The sequence below is a fragment of the Lissotriton helveticus genome, chromosome 1_2 (genome assembly GCF_964261635.1).
Source record: "Lissotriton helveticus chromosome 1_2, aLisHel1.1, whole genome shotgun sequence".
In the NCBI taxonomy this organism is placed as follows: Eukaryota; Metazoa; Chordata; class Amphibia; order Caudata; family Salamandridae; genus Lissotriton; species Lissotriton helveticus.
This window is the reverse complement of record NC_136058.1, coordinates 331,987,986-332,003,195: the sequence shown is the minus strand read 5'-3', so window position 1 is coordinate 332,003,195 and position 15,210 is coordinate 331,987,986. Positions and strand designations below refer to the sequence as shown.

The 15,210-nt window shown below is 46.4% G+C and overlaps 1 protein-coding gene across 4 annotated transcripts in view; it reads right to left on the bottom strand.

Annotated features, from left to right (window-relative positions):
* Positions 1 to 15,210, bottom strand: part of LOC144803248 (uncharacterized) — an 83,969-nt gene that overhangs the window by 39,902 nt on the left and 28,857 nt on the right. The window contains exon 2 of one of the 4 annotated variants that reach the window (XR_013605498.1): positions 13,764 to 13,826. The exons of the other annotated variants lie outside the window; for them this stretch is intronic. The gene's annotated coding sequence lies outside the window, so the exon portion shown is untranslated. The remainder of the gene's footprint in view (positions 1 to 13,763; positions 13,827 to 15,210) is intronic. 4 annotated transcript variants of the gene reach the window in all.

Sequence of the window (15,210 nt, the reverse complement as noted above, 5' to 3'; positions counted from 1 at the left end):
TTAGTTTATTTTTCTTCCTTTGGTATGTTTAAAACTCAGTTTCTACAGTATTTTAAGCAGCCCAATATAGACTAAGATGGATTGAGTCTTTATATTATTTCCTGTCACATGAGGGGTGCCATATTCTAAAGGAGGATGTCCAAACAGAAGCTTGATTCGAAAGTGGGGAGCTTGATGGCCAAAGCAGCCAGGAGAAAGACCAACACCCTTGAGGGTTGTATTGAAAATTTGGTGGGTGAACTTGATAAAGAAATTTTTACGCTGAAAGAAGGATTTCCCTTGTTGGTAACCCTGACGATGTTCATTCCTCTCAGCCTAACTTAGCCAGCCAGCCAGATCTGGGCTGTTTTGAGACTAATTGTGTTGGGAGTACTCCTCACGTGCAGGTCTCACTGCTTATAGACTTGCCCCTTGTAAATGACCCTACTTCAACCAAGGTCGTCTCTAAATCAGCAAAACTGTCTGCTAACCATCTGTTTCCACTTTTGGACTGTTTAAACCCCAGGGTTGATCTTAGGACGAGGATAATTGCTTTGCCCGTGTAGGGCTGGCCATTAGAAATCTACTCATGAAACCAGTAGGTCCCGATATCCCGGGGGTCAGTGGTTTGATTCTTCCTTGATGATGGCCTCCCTCAACCTACATAGGGTTTGAGACAGACTCCTAGAGATGGTCCCGATATCCTAAGAGTCAGGTGGTTTGATTCTTCCTTTATGATGGCCTCTCTCAACCTACATCGACTTTGAGGCAGACTCCTAGAGATGGTCCCGATATCCCCGGGGTCTGTGGTTTGATTCTTCCATGATGATGGCCTCTCTCAACCTACATCGTGTTTGAGACAGACTCCTAGAGATGGTCCCGATATCCATGGGGTCGGTGGTTTGATTCTTCCTTGATGATGGCCTCCCTCAACCTACATCGGGTTTGAGGCAGACTCCTACAGATGGTCCCAATATCCCCGGGGTCTGTGGTTTGATTCTTCTTTGATGATGGCCTCTCTCAACCTACATTGTGTTTGAGACAGACTCCTAGAGAGGGTCCCGATATCCATGGGGTCGGTGGTTTGATTCTTCCTTGATGATGGCCTCCCTCAACCTACATCGGGTTTGAGGCAGACTCCTACAGATGGTCCCGATATCCCAGGGGTCGGTGGTTTGATTCTTCCTTGATGATGGCCTCCCTCAAGCTACATCGGGTTTGAGGCAGACTCATAGAGATGGTCCCGATATCCATGGGGTTGGTGATTTGATGCTTCCTTGATGATGGCCTCCCTCAACCTACATCAGGTTTGAGGCTGACTCCTACAGATGGTCCCGATATCCCCGGGGTCGGTGGTTTGATTATTCCTTTATGATGGCCTCCCTCAACTTATATCGGGTTTGTGGCAGACTCCTAGAGATGGTGCAGATATCCCCGGGGTCGGTTGTTTGATTCTTCCTTTATGATGGCCTCCCTCAACAAACATCGGGATTTGAGACAGACTCCTAAAGATGGTCCCGATATCCCCGGGGTCGGTTGTTTGATTCTTCCTTTATGATGGCCTCCCTCAACAAACATCGGGATTTGAGACAGACTCCTAGAGATGGTCCCGAAATCCCAGGGGTCGGTGGTTTGATTCTTCCTTGATGATGGCCTCCCACAACCTACATCGGGTTTGAGGCAGACTCCTAGAGATGGTCCCGATATCCCCAGGGTCGGTGGTTTAATTCTTCATTTATGATGGCCTCCCTCAACCTACATCGGGTTTTGAGACAGACTCCTAGAGATGGTCAGAAGATCCAAGAGCTTAGAGCCGAGTATAAAAGGTCTCGGAGTAGAAGGATAAAAAGAGATTAAAATGGAGTATCGGGGGACTGGGTCAGTCCTGTAGGATGAAGGACGCTATAACTTTCTGGAGGATGGTTTGGTGATGTGATACAGTCAAGGGCATGTTAAAATTACTTGATCCAAATAAAGTATTTGTTTTTTTCACCTGTAACGAGTCCTCACACCAGAGTTTGCTTCATCTTATTCTCTTTTGTAAATACTATTTGATACTCTCTAAGAGGTTTTTAATACCCCTAATATGAGCCTGTGGTATCAGAATATGTGCTGAGGCTTTGCTTCATCTGCAGGGGATACATTCCTCTACACTGTTTGGCCCTATTTGTTCCTTCTTAAAGGGTTATATTGCCAGGAGAAAACAAATGTTTTGAGAGCTCGATCCAGCATGTTTATTCGATGACGTTGGGGCACAGTGTCCTTCGGCAGGTTTTCCGCTTAACCTGTTTGTGGGGATTTGATTGTGATATTATTGGGTATATTTTGTTTTTTTACGGTGATTATAAGATATGTATTTTAACAATGCATTTCATCTTTAAGTAGCATGATATCCCAGGGGTCGGTGGTTTGATTCTTCCTGCAATTCTCTTTATTTTAAAATTATCTTTGCAAAACTCATAGCCCTGTATGCCTAATTTTCTATTACATTATTCAGAATAAATCAATTTAGTGCTGGTCAATATATGTCTGTGTGCTGCCTCGGGCTGTTGTTTGTGATAAAAAGCAGATGGATCTGCTCTGTTTTCTCCAGAGAAATAGAAAAATGTCTTCAGGTAATTTGCAGTGCTGGCTACAGGTGCTCTGCAGTGTTCCAGCTGTGTGTAGTTGTATATTTCATGGCGAGCGATAGTTCTTAATGGTATTTGGCCAGCGGATAAAGCTTAAGACTCTCTGCTTGGCCTTTAAGGCCTACATAAAGAAGGACCAAAGTTTTTAGAGGACCTGGTAATTACCGCTGACACGGGGTACATATATGAGTTTATTGGTGAATCAAACTCGAAAAGGCGCCAGGCAGGGAGAACTCCAAAGAACCCAACTGTTCCAATGGAAGTACACACCGATCGTGCCTGCTCCTCCGGGAATTATCTCCACACGTTTCTGATCGACAGTGATCATTTCACCCCATTAATTAACCCGATTGAGGTAAGGTGGGAGAGTGGACTGGGACTGGTAGACGTCCTGATGAAGACCGGCGTGACCTGCTCAGTGGGGGCACAATAAGACGGTCGAAACATGTTGGCAGTTTAAGGAGGGATGTTTTGGGAACTTGATATTCTCTATAAACACTTCCCATCCTTCACTATTTCAATCCTGACCGTGGAACCTATGAATAAAGGTCCGAAAGGTATCCATGAGCCAGTTTTAAGCACTTTCAATCGCTGCACCTTTCTCTATCACTATACCTAGTCAAAGGGTAACACTCACTTTGTTATCACTGTTTTGTCATTTTTATGTTGTCTTGTGTTTACCCCTCCATCTGCTCCGCCCTGTGCCTGGCTACGCCAGGTGCTTTGTTAGCAGACCCGATGATGAAGCATGTCACACACATTTATGTGTGAGTGAGGGCAGTTTTCAAAACACACGATTCGTGCCACTGCATGTCTGTTAATGTACTTGTTTTGGGTGTTTTCTTCTCTACCCCTTCCTGTGTTAATATGTTATATTAGGGGGTTCGGGTAGTGGAGAATTTTTGACCCTCTCCCCTTTTCTGTGAGTGAAGCTAGGAAACATTCCCATTATTGTTTCACTTGAGGTGTTGAGACATTTGGTGAGAGTTGAAATACTGAGACTTCTGGAAAAGATCAGGAAACCAGTGCGTGTGTAAAGCAATTGAAATCCTGACACAAATGGCCAGATGAAAGTATAACTGAGTCAGTAAGCCTTTGAGGCTTGAAAAGTTACGAACTACAACAATGCTTCGGTAGGTACAGCAGAAGAAGTGTGAAGAGACAAGAGGCTACAGCATGGTAAGAAAGACCCGTCCTGTGACCTGCTGGAATCAGAGAGATCATCTTTATGAAAATAAACCTGTAAGGGATACAAGGGCAGTGTAATGAACGGGAGCAGGAAGAAGCCCCAACCAGAACAGCTGAATACACCCAGGAAGACGCTACACCTGGGTACTCTCAGGGATGAACTGTCAGGTACAGTGGCTGGAGTAAGTGCTGACCATAGCAGCTGAAAACTCTCCTGAACACTCCACCAGGGTACTCTCAGCAGGAGCCGTCAGATTCAGGGGCTGGAGATGCCTTTTCTTGAGGTCCTGTGATCAGTCAGTGGTGATATGGCAGTATTACTAGCAGGCACAGTGTTCAGCAGGGACGCCAATGCTACATCACTTCAACTGAATAACCAGCTTGCTTCCTTTGAGTAAATGACTCTTGGACAGGTTAGAACTGGCACACAGCACAATACAGTAAAAGATACAATAAGGTCAATGTTCAACCAGGGCTACAACATTAAATAGGAATTGGACTTTCATCAAGAGGTACAAAAAAGGAGCAGCTAATAATATACAGGAGATGCTGATACCCTCTTAGGGAGAGATACAAAGCCAAACAGTGTTGGTGCACAAGCTGAGGTCTCAAATAACATTGAATCCCATGTCCAATGTTAACCTTGGGAATGGAGCTTGGGTGTTCTCAGAAGTATCTAGGACTCAGTAGCTCTTCCGATGTTTGCAAACAAAACTAGTTAATTGGAAAGTGGTGCGGAATATAGACAGGAGTACTCATTAAGTCTGAGTCTGAGTCCCTGCTACTGTGTTTCAAGTTATAACCTTCAAATAATACCTCCTTGCCAAGAGAAAACATTTACGCAACAAAAGGACCCACCAAAGTGATCTGAGTGAGGTTTATGAGACAGACTTGAGACAGACTTGAGACAGACTTGAGACAGACTTGAGACAGACTTGAGACAGACTTGAGACAGACTTGAGACAGACTTGAGACAGACTTGAGACAGACTTGAGACAGACTTGAGACAGACTTGAGACAGACTTGAGACAGACTTAAGACAGACTTAAGAAAAAATGCTAACTTCTGTGAATACCAAAAGTAGTAAATTCATTCTGTGAATACCAAAATAGTAGTAAGTTTAGGATTGAGTCTTACGTTCATTCTGTGAATCGGGCCCTCAGTGTCCAGCCAGAAAGCTGTTCCTCTGATGCCTGGCAGCGACCCACAAAAGAATACCTGCAGCTGTGAATATTTTGTCACTGTATAATTGTTGGTATAATTTTCGGTCACATCTGCATAGAATTACACAGGCATGGTTTACTTTGTCAGTTTGTAAGTTTACAAACTACAATTTGAACCTTTCACAACTTGGAGCAGGTTAGATTTATTTTCAGCAGGATGCCGGTGTAGCTCTCTACTAGGGCGGGAAAGGAAATGGCTCACCCACCAAACATGGTGGTGTGTACAAGGGTTTCTCTAAGGAAAACTGGGGAAATGGCATGTTAATAAAATGTGACATTTCCACTAATGCATTTACTTGTTTTTTTGTTTTTGTTTTTTTTTTTGTTTTTTTAACAGTGGGGCACTCTGTGTTTAGTTTATCAAGGCCCCGTGCATGGTATCAAGTCAACACATGCTGAAGGGATAAACAAATTAATTCCCTAATTGGTCTCATGGTTGCAAGGTACTCAATTTGAGATCAAGGCAGTGCTGAGTCAGTGCCCTGTACAGAGTCCACTGGTATAGGATTTCACTGCTGTGTCATGAAAACTTCAAGTTTCAGACACTGCTTTTAGTGGTGTAGGAAGTTTAAGGACTGAGTTCAGTCTCGAGTCTACACTATTTTTGAGACCGTCAAACACTTCTGGTCGCCTATCCCTTGATAGGCGGCTTTGGAGGCAGACTCTCCTCAATCATTCTGCTCCTGTGTGGGGGTTCTCAGAATGCTGCTCTTCCGCTCAGCAATATAACTGAGCAACTCAAGGGCTATGCTATCTCACCCTTAATCTGTATGTGGCATCCCTGAGGGGTAAGTCTGCGCCTTTGGCTTAAACGTATTGTCCTATGCCGATGACACACAGCTGTTCCTCACACTGGACCAGGATTCTGACTATTCCCTCAGTCCTCAGGGGGGTGGGGGTCTGCTTGACAGCCACTTATGTTCTGGTGACTACTAAATATATTCAGATGAACAGAGATAAATTAGAATTTCCAGTCGTTGGTGGAACAGCATCAGGTGGGAAGTTGGAACATTGGTTCACACCGGTTGTAGATGAAAGGATTAAGGTTTTTACTATGTCTTTTTAGAATCAAGACAAGCTAACTTACCAGAAGCCAGCAGTCCCAAAGTAAAATGCAGAATAAAGATGGGAAAAGGCTCCTCTTAACTTTGGTAATATAGATATATAGGTCTGTGTAACACAAAGACTGGAAATCGGAATTAATCTATTTCTGAGATTATCAGAGCAAACCCCCTTTTCAGCCAGTGATCCTAAAGATATCTGTACAGAGAAGAGAGGCCTGGAAGAGTCACTTAGAGCCCCGCCAACATCTGCATAGACAGACACCCTGCAAAGAGATGGACGCACTACAGACACATCACACAGCATACAAAGTAACACAAGGCAGACACGTCTCATATAGGCACACACACAGCCTGCAAAGACAACCCTACCCTGTTCACAAGCACACACGTCCAACCTACAGACACACATCCCCTTGCAGAGATGCATTAAATACACAGACATCTACGTTCCACTGCTTGACAGGCCACCCACATGGCAGACCCAAGGTCTATGCACACACACGCACAATCTCTGCAGCAGGCATACAACCTCTGTAGCAGATAATGCCATAAGCCAACCAAAGGCACAGGAAACTATTGCAATGACTGAAGCTTTTACCTAGTCTGAGAGATGGAAACAGGACAAAGGGAGAAAAGGGGCGCGGGGCAGCACGAGGAGCCTGGACGTCAACTCCCTGGGGGACATGCTTCAGACATAGGGGTAGAGGTGGGCAAGTAAACAAATTAACAGCAAGAGCCGAGCACAGGATGTGCACAGATTTTTCACACACAGTGCAATAAGATGCAGTGCAGCGTGCACAGATACCTCACAATGCAGTAAACGGCAGTGCAGTGGCACAGAAGTCTCAAAGTATATTAAGATGCAGTGCAATGCACAGGTTTATCATAGTGCAGTAGACAGCAATCAAGTGTACACAGATTCATCATAGCGCAGTAGGATGCAGTACAGCATGCACAGATCCATCATATTGCAGTAAGATGCAGTACAGTGGCAGAGATTCCTCATAGTTCATTAAGAGGCAATGCAGTAGAACAGATGCATGGTGCCGTGCGCACAGATTCCTCACAGTGCAGTAAGATGCAGTGCAGCATGCACAGATTCCTCACAGTGCAGTAAGATACAGTGCAGCATGCACAGATTCCTCATAGTGACCGTCCTGCTACCAGCAGAAACGGCCGCTCCACCAGCTGCTCCTGAGCGGTATCGTATCATTATACGCCTTTGCACGCCTCTGCACTGCCTCAGCCAGCGTAACTAATTGACTGCCCACCTCAGCCTGCTATACTGCTGCGTGATATAGATATTGATTATCTGCATAATTTTAGCGTATCTGGATAGCGAGTGATTGCCCCGCCTGCCCTTTAATATTTAAATATTAGCGGAGGCACCTTCGAAAGTAGCGCTAGACTGAAATTGTCTGACTCGCGCTGTTGTGCTGCCTGCAGTTTTCCGCTGCCCGATTGCCAACTCCACTGCCATTTGTATTAGAGGCACTGCCGATCGGACCCCAGTCCTGGTCAATTACCCGATTGCCGCCATTTTGTTGGTTTGTTATTGTTTGTGCCTCCCTGCCCTGAGCTCCACCCCGCTCCCGCCTCCCAGCTGACCCCCCCTCGCCCCTCCCCTTCCACCATCCATTTATGACAGTTGCACTTGCGCGCAGCGTTCACGCGCAGCGGACGCGCCCCATGCGCGCCGAAGGTGCGCCAAAGGTAAGCCCGTCTACGCCCGTCCGCGCCTAGCGCCAGACCCCCAGGCCCCCACAATTCCCAGCTCTCCCATATAACATACGACGCCGCAACCCTCACTGCCCTCAACCCCGGCCGGCCACCAAACTGCCACCAAGCCACACCGGGACACACCCATGGACCCTTCACATGCCACTCCTGCAAGTTTGACTGCACCAAGACCCACACAAAATCCACAAACACCAAATAGACATCCGACACTAACCACCTAAAATGCATCCTGCTCAACACCCGCTCGATCCACAGACACGCCATCGACCTTTGGAATCTACTTGACACCATTTCTCCGGACGTCGCCTTCCTAACAGAAACATGGATGAACGCCTCATCAGCTCCAGACATCACCATAGCCATCCCGGACGGCTACAAGATCATCCGAAAAGACCGCGCCATCCAAACAGGAGGAGGCATCGCCATCGTCCATAAGAACTCCATCCGCGTCTCAACCAACTCCGACGTCAACTTCACTATCGCCGAACATCTTCACTTCCAGATCCACACCGACCCCAAAACCACGCTCAGAGGCACCCTCCTCTACAGGCCATCAGGACCCCGTACACAATTCAGTGAAGACATCACTGACTTCATCACCCCACACGCCCTCCCCTCCGAGGACTACATTCTACTGGGAGACCTCAATTTTCACCTGGAAAAGAGCAACAACAGCAACACCACCACCCTTCTGGACAATCTAGCCAACCTCGGACTCAAACAACTAGTAAACGCCCCCACCCACTACGCAGGACACACACTCGACCCTATCTTCACCTCCAGCAAGCACATCTCCTTCAAGCACACCACAGCCCTCCACTGGACGGACCACAGCTGCGTTCACTTTAACTACAAAAAGACCACAATCCACAACCACCCTCAACCCACTCTGCGAAGAAACTGGAACAAAATCACCATCGACCAGTTCTCCACATCGCTTCTCCAAAACCCCCCTGCCTATTCGTCGAACCCTGACCAAGCAGCCATTAACCTCACACAATGGCTAACCCACAGCGCCAACAACCTAGCACCCCTGAAAAAACGTCAAATCAAGCTAGGCAGTAAAAACGCCCCCTGGTTCAACGATGACCTCAAGAGTTCCAAGAAACTCTGTCGCTCCCTTGAGAAAGCCTGGAAAAAAGACCCAAACTCCATCACCAGAGACGCCTTCAAAAACGCCACCCGCAAACACCACCAACTGATCCGGACAGCCAAGAAATCCGCATTCAAAGACCGACTAGACAACAACGCCCACAACAGCAAGGAACTATTCAACATCGTCAAAGAGTTTACCAACCCCACCGCCAACTCCAACGACATCACTCCCTCTCAAATCCTTTGCGACTGCCTAGCTTCATTCTTCCACGACAAAATAGCCGACATCCATAACAGCTTCAACAACCAACCCGGAGACCAAACCACCCAACCTACCTCCGAACCTAAACCCCCCTCGAACATCCTGTATGACTGGAACCCAATCTCCACTGAGGACACCATTCGCCTGATGAACTCCACCCACTCAGGATCCCCCACAGATCCATGTCCCCACCACATCTTCAACAAAGCAGACTCCATCATCGCACCCCACCTCCGAGACGTCATCAACTGCTCCCTCAACTCCGCCACCTTCCCGGAAAGCTGGAAACAGGCCGAACTCAGCGCCCTTCTGAAAAAACCCACAGCAGACCCCACCGAACTCAAAAACTACCGCCCCACTCGCTCCTACCATTCCCGGCCAAAGTCATCGAGAAAGCCGCCAACAACCAGCTCGCCGCCTTCCTCGAAACCAACAAATCCCTCGACTCCTCACAGTCCGGCTTCCAAGCCAAACACAGCACCGAAACAGCCCTCATCGCAGCAACAGATGACATTCGAACACTACTGGACAACGGAGACACAGTCGCCCTCATCCTCCTTGACCTCTCCGCAGCCTTCGACACAGTCTGTCACAGCACCCTTATACAACGCCTCAACAACGTCAGAATCCAAGGAAAAGCACTGGACCGGATCACCTCGTTCCTTGCCGGAAGAACTCAGAGAGTCCGCCTCCCACCGTTTAAGTCAAAAGCCACCGAAGTCATCTGCGGCGTGCCACAAGGATCTTCACTCAGCCCCACCCTCTTCAACGTATACATGAGTCCCCTCGCTACCATCGCACGCCAACACAACCTCAACATCATCTCCTACGCTGATGACACTCAACTGATCCTCTCACTCACCAAAGACCCTAACACCGCCAAAACCAACCTACATGAAGGGATGAAAGAAGTAGCCGAGTGGATGAAGCACAGCCGTCTTAAACTGAACTCAGACAAAACAGAAGTCCTCATCTTAGGTACTTCCCCTTCCGCCTGGGACGACTCTTGGTGGCCAGCGGCCCTAGGAAAAGCACCCATCCCAACGGACCACGCACGGAACCTGGGCGTCATCCTGGACTCCTCACTCTCGATGACCAGACAAGTCAACGCCGTTTCATCTTCTTGCTTCAACATTCTTCGCATGCTCAAAAAAACATTTCGCTGGATCCCCTCCGAAACTAGAAAAACGGTCACCCACGCACTGGTTACTAGCCGCCTGGACTACGGAAACACCCTTTACGCCGGCACCACCGCAAAACTTCAGAAAAAACTCCAACGCATCCAAAACGCTTCAGCCAGACTCATACTAGACATCCCGCGTAAAGACCACATTTCCGGTCACCTGAAAGACCTCCACTGGCTCCCCGTCAATAAGAGGATAACGTTCCGCCTCCTCACCCACGCACACAAAGCACTCTACGAACTTGGACCCGAGTGCCTCAACACGCGACTATCCTTCTACACCCCCTCCCGCCAATTACGTTCTTCCAACCAAGCCCTCGCTGATGTTCCACGCATCAACAAAACCACCATGGGAGGAAGATCCTTCTCCTATTTAGCGGCTAAAACCTGGAACTCCCTTCCCATTCACCTCCGCCTTACTCAAAACCACCTAGCCTTCAGAAAGCAACTTAAAACCTGGTTATTCGACAAGTAATTCCCCACCCTTCCTCAAGCGCCTTGAGACCCTCTGGGTATGTAGTGCGCTATATAAATTAATGACTTGACTTGACATAGTGCAGTAAGAAGCAGTGCAGTGCACAGATCCCTCATAGTACAGTAAGAGTCAGTGCAGTGCACGGGCCTCTCATTGTGCAGTAAGATGCAGCACACAGATCCCTCATACTGCAGTGAGATACAGTGCAGTGCACAGATTACCTCTTTAACCGCATGCGTGATGCGGTCATTTTTGCGCTGTGCGGCTTTTTTCGAATTACCGCGTTACATGACGAGCTGAGCTCGTCATGAGCATGGAAGGGGTTAACACAAATGATGCCCACAAGATCTGGGGTCTGAGGGGGGGGAGCGGCAGATCTGGGGTTTGAGGGGGGCAGGGGCAGATCTGAAATCTGAGGGGGGTCTGTGAGGGTTTGAAGATTAAGGTAACTGCACAGACAGACAGAGCTCCTTCCTCCTCTGCAGCAGGCTGCACACACCAGGAGAGGCTAGAAGTGATGTCACCACCGCTGCTGGTGCCGTCTCTGCCGCTGCTGACCTGGAAGAGGAAACCCTTCTCCTTTCATCCAATGTGCCGTGCCGCTCAGTGGGTTTCATCAGCAGACGAGGAGCGCCCTCTGGTGGCCGCTGGCGGAACCGCCGCCTCCAGGCTCCAGCAGTGAATACATTTCACACAAACAAGCCCTTATACCTGTAAAGACCTGGGATTTCAGATGTCACAGACGTGAATGTTTTTAAGGGTCAGACAGTTCAAGTACCGAGCCCACACTTGGTCGCTGCTGTAAAAAAGTATTTATAGCTACACTTCTGATGAGCATCTTCCAAACACTGACGTAAAGGACTAACAAGTATTTACAGAAAGGTGACAACTGGAAGTGACAGTCTGTATTTCAATGAATATATCTGCATTTCAATGAATATATCTGCATTTCAATGAATATATCTGCATTTCAATGAATATATCTGCATTTCAATGAATATATCTGCATTTCAATGAATATATCTGCATTTCAATGAATATATGAGTATATTGGTAAGTTTTGCAATTAAACTGGGCAGCTTATTTATTTATTTAACTCATGTATTATCCTTTTTTTTTTTAAAAATCCACAGCGTGGTACATAGGAAAGCAAACAGTGGAAAATACCATGGTGTTTTAAACACCTGATCAGTGACAATGAGGCATAGGTCATATGTCAAAGCTGAAGGGGACAGACCTGTGCCCTCAGCCCTTCTTGAGTGAGGTGAAGTGGGGATCCATTTGGACAGCCACCTTGAGGTTTGTCTTAAGCTTTCTAGAGTGTTCATAGGACTTTGCTCTTTCTGGTCCCTACACGCCGGGAAAGAACGTGCATGATCTAAAGGATCAGAATCAGCTTCCGGCCTGGCCATTGTAATGTCAGCCAAGCGCATTGCTCGCATTCTGGTTGTCTCTTTGTACAATATTTTACCTTAACAGCATCTATTTAACATTTTCTAGCTTTACAATTGCACCAAAATACGCTCTTATTAATGTCATTCTTTTTTTAAGGCTCTTGGATTTCTATCCATGTGTTTGGATGCGTATCATTGGAAGAGATTTCTAAAGTATCAGGTTTTAAATTAGTTATGCCACTGATGGTCGCACAAACCACATATTCCTAAACTCAATGGGGTATATTGATGAGCCAGTGTGTGTCACAATGTGGTGCAAGAGTGACTCAAATCTTAAATGCAATTTATGAAGCCATGCAAGGCCACTTTTCGTGGCCCTGAGTGGCTCCATAAATCTGGAGAAAAGCAAGCAACACAAATCGCTGCGTTGCTTACTCTGCCTGGGATGGCGTTCCCTGGGCGTTGCATGGGTGTTTCCAAGTACCTCCCATGGTTTTTGACATATTCTCAGATTTACAAAAACTAGTAAAACTGGGAAAGTGTAGAAAAGATATGCCTTCCCAGGAGAGGGGTAACGTGGAGAAATATCTTTATTTCTCTTTGTTACTTCCTCTTTCAGAATGCAGCACACATCGAGAGGAATGTGCCTCTCAGGATTGTTTTTGTGCAAGAAGGTGCTGATTCCTGCACAAAAGCATTCCTGCATACGATTGCATTGGTGCTCGGCTGCCAAAAGGGCACCAGCACAGAGGAAAGGGAGGGAATGTGCAGTACTGCCTTAAATACAGCACATTCCTGCCCCACCATTGTCACACAGCGCAGCCGGGTGTCTTTTGTGCGCTGCACTCTGTGACCAACTCATAAATAGGCCCCAATGTGTCTAGTTTAAGAGACGGCTCCTGTTAACATGAAAGTAAAATGAGTTTGACCCTGCTGTAGACCTCTGTAGTGTGTTGTAAATAAGGATGGGTGTGCTCAAGAGCAGTCCTTGGGCTGGGGGTGGCAGGGAGAACTTAACAGACCTGGTACTTTGTAGTTAACACGGTGGAATGCATTTGTTTCCACTGTCTTTGGGTACCAAAGAGGTTTCCTTCTCTTTCTTCTGACATGCATGTTTTATTAGTGAACTGCTTCCTCTATGCAAGGCTGGGCTGTGAGATGTCAGTGCATTTGGGGGCTCCATCAACACACAGGTCATTTTCAGATGACTTGGAATCCTGCAGTTGTTGACATTTGCGGTCTGAAGTCAAAACCGCAACACAAATGTTTACTTTCAATGGGCAGCATATACTATTTAGTTTTGTTCATTCTACAGCGGAGGGTATACACAATGAGGGTTTCTTTATGCTTGGAAACACAAGCCTAAATATAATTTGTGTCAAGCTTGAATATTGTTCACAAGCCTTATCTTCTAAATCCAGATTTCTATTCCATTGCCGATGCTGCATACATGTCTAGCAGAGTGTCGATGGGTCTGAATTCTAACTGGGGAGAGGTGGAATTCTTTATTGCTGAAGATTCAATAATTACCTCATTTTGCGATCATGCACTGATTCTGTTCTTTCACCAATTAGGATTTGGTTGAGTGATTTTCTGTAAATAAGAAATTCATATGATATATTTATATTCAAATAATCTAACTGCAAATCATTTACATAGCCATTTGTGAGGCAGCAATGGTGGGTGCGTGTATAGATGCATCCGATGGTGGAAATGAGCATTTCTGCAGCACCAGGGTTTGGGAGGTGAATGTTGTGCACTGGAAGCATTAACCCTGAGAGTTAAAGGGCACAAGTTACTACTTTCACATCTCCTGCTTTTGGACCCTACTCTCAGGCCACCATCACTGAATCATCTATGTTTCATAAAGTGATCAAACACCACAACCAGCGCTGAATAACTGGTTTTGAATGTGTTGGTTTTATAGGTTGTATTGCTAATCTCTAAAGTTTTCAGAAAATACCCTCATGAGTCCAAGCATTGTTCTAGTGTTGCTTTTACAGGTAGCATGAGCAGGTGTGCTCAGATGCTTTTCTTTGAAACTCTACAAATCTGCCCATACCACCTACAGGAGCTGGAACAAGATACCTGAAAAATAATAGACTAACAACCTCAGATTCTCCCTTCTAAACACCACCTCCAACTGCGAACAGGCCGTCAAAAACATCAATGCTTGGATCACCAACTGTGCCTACAAGGTCGCCCTCATCAGACCTGCCAAACCAGGCAGACCCACAAAACACACCAGAGGGTACACCAAGAAACTGAGAGCAGCTGGAAAGGATCTGACATTCTAGCACAGAGCCAAATAACCCAGCTGCCTACAAGCTAACACTCAACAGCTACCACCAGCGCCTGAAAGACATCAAGTAGAACGCCCTGGCCACCCGCCTCCAAGCCAGCTCAAGCCACAGCAAAGAATGCTTAAACATCATCAATGAGCTCTCCAACCCCTCTCAAACTTAAAACATAATTAGCCCCTCCCAAGTTCTCTGCACCGCCCTAGCAGACTTCTTCCACAATAAGATTGTCACCATATACAGCCCCAGACGCCAGCATCTTCAGTGATAGAGCGTGATGGTGCTCTAAAATTGTAGGGGTGCATTATAATCATGGATAGTCTGCACCCGCATATATTCTTGTGTTGCATTAAGGTGTGATTATTAGAACGTGGTGTAATAATGATGTGATGTTAAACTATAGAAATGTATTTGTGCCTTGTAAAGAGAAATAAAATGACATTCATGACTGGAAGTGTAATCTTTACTATGCTGCAATTGCTTGATGAAAAGATTCTGTGTAATGAAATGCATTTTAGTTTAAATGTGCACCAAGATGAATATTGCGCGAAGAAATAGTGTGAAATGCTAAACGTGTATTAATTGTAGATGCTGTAGTTCAAAGCCACTATTAACTTGAATGTATAAGTTGATGTGTAAAGGCCTGAATGAAATGTTCATGTTGGAAAATGAAGGGC